Below are 2,054 nucleotides of genomic sequence, written 5' to 3'. Positions count from 1 at the left end.
TGATGGCATGGTCTCCTATTAAACACCACATGCCTGAATTATTTTTTCATCTATTTGTCTTTGCCTAAATAATTTCCTTCTCTCCTTAATAAAAGTTTTGTTTTGAATTTCTACATTGAAAATATGTTTTGCAAAAGCTCTAAGGGACTGTAAAGAAGCAATAAATGATGTAGTTGAAGGTTCAAACCAAAATGAACTTGGAACTCGATGTTGAAAGAGGGACATTAAACCAGACAGTGAAGAGCTCAGGCAAACAAGTTTTAGTAAGGTCTTATTGGTGCATTGGAAGAAGCTGTACATAAGAATAGGTTTTGTGTAAAAATCCTAGATTTTGATAGTGAATTTATCTCTGATTGACTACAAAAAATGACGAAAGGAACCTGAAATACTTTGCTTCCTCACCAAGCAAAAAAGCAAAACTAACGCTTCCCCTTACCCAAATACCGAGACAAACTAAAAACTTTCTCAAATCCAGTTTGTTTCAAAAAACAAAAAAAAAAAATTACAGATATAATTTTGTGGATGCAGATGTTTTTTTAATTTTCTCTCAAAATCATCACTGGCCAGCTTCTCATTCCACGCCCATTTCTGTGGTGTTGCTTCTCTTCCTCGTTGTCATGACACAGCAATGGCTATCACCTTGTAGTAATGGACACAAGGAATTGGACCACTTCAGTCAGATTCACATGAAAATAAGACAGAAATATATTCACTACTTCTAGCTCCATCAGCTTGACTATTTTTTCAGTTTTGCTTGTATAGATTCTAGTAAAAGTTGGTGTTACAGAAAAGCTTGAAATCTTTCACAGAACAGAAAATTTGAAAGCAAGTTTTCCAATACAATAATATGTAGATGGAAAATTACTTTCTCTTCCTCTTTTTATTCTTTTTCTGTTTGCTAAGGTATTTCAAGCCCCATCTTAATAAAATTCCTTTATCATTTTTTCTCCAGTTTTTTTTTACTTTCAGCAACTAAAATGTTAACACTGATAAAAAATTAATTTTTACTTTTCTTTTAACCTCCTCAAACACAATTCTTTAAACCTATAAATTTTCTTGATGCTTTACTTATTTTTTTAGAAAATACTTTTTGTTGTATTTTATCTTTTTTTCACTATAATTTCAAATTTGGGTGAAACAGATTGCAGTCAGATGTTTAAACTGGACATATGTGCCTGAAGTGTTTAAGGTATCTCTCATTAAAGTTATAAATATGCCTAAGCGATTTCATGGATCATTGCTTAATGATAGTTTCTCTCACTCTCAATGAAGTCAGTAATAAAGCTTAATGACAAAGTCAACCGGCACTGCCCCACTTTATTTTTTCATATTCTCCCCTTTTGTTGGAATGACCTGCTGTATAATAACTCCTTCTTATTCTTTCCAAGAGTGCAGATATAATTACACATGCAATCAAACAATTACATATCCATGCTACCCTTCTGCCTCATTAGTCAGAAATCTGAGGGGGAAATGCCACCACTAATATGGCTTAAAACTCACTTGGTCTGATTTTTGTCAATTTTTAATCCTATTCATTCAAGTGATTATTAATTAACATTGTACATAGCAATAACTGTTACACAAATAAATAAAATGCAGCTGTGTGTGACCCTCTGAAACACAGCAACTCTTCTAAATTATGTTCTCTGTTATTATGTATGCTATTAACTTTGATTTTTCTTGTTAAACCACTCATGATAATTTATTTTATACTACAACCATGCTGTCAATCATCACGAAATGAGCCCTTTCCACATGAAGCAGTTGTGGCACTGCTTCCTTTGATTATTATTGTTTACATAATAATTGTGCCTCTAGGCTGTTACTCTAATTAATATCCAAGACTGTACATGAACATGTGAAGAAAGTTTTGTCCCAAACAGCTTGAACAGTTAAATGTAGGGAAAAGTCATCATTAATAGTCTTCTTTAGCAGATTGGTCTGCAGTTGCAAGAGTGTAAAGTGAATTAACCAAGAACTAAGGTTTTCGTCTTGTTCAGGAGTTCAGCATCATTCAAACCTTTAAGAGTAAACTTCCCCCCCCCCCCCCC

This window comes from Athene cunicularia, assembly GCF_003259725.1.
Source record: "Athene cunicularia isolate RWA chromosome 4 unlocalized genomic scaffold, athCun1 chr4_part2, whole genome shotgun sequence".
Taxonomy (NCBI): domain Eukaryota; kingdom Metazoa; phylum Chordata; class Aves; order Strigiformes; family Strigidae; genus Athene; species Athene cunicularia.
This window is presented reverse-complemented; position numbering follows the sequence as displayed.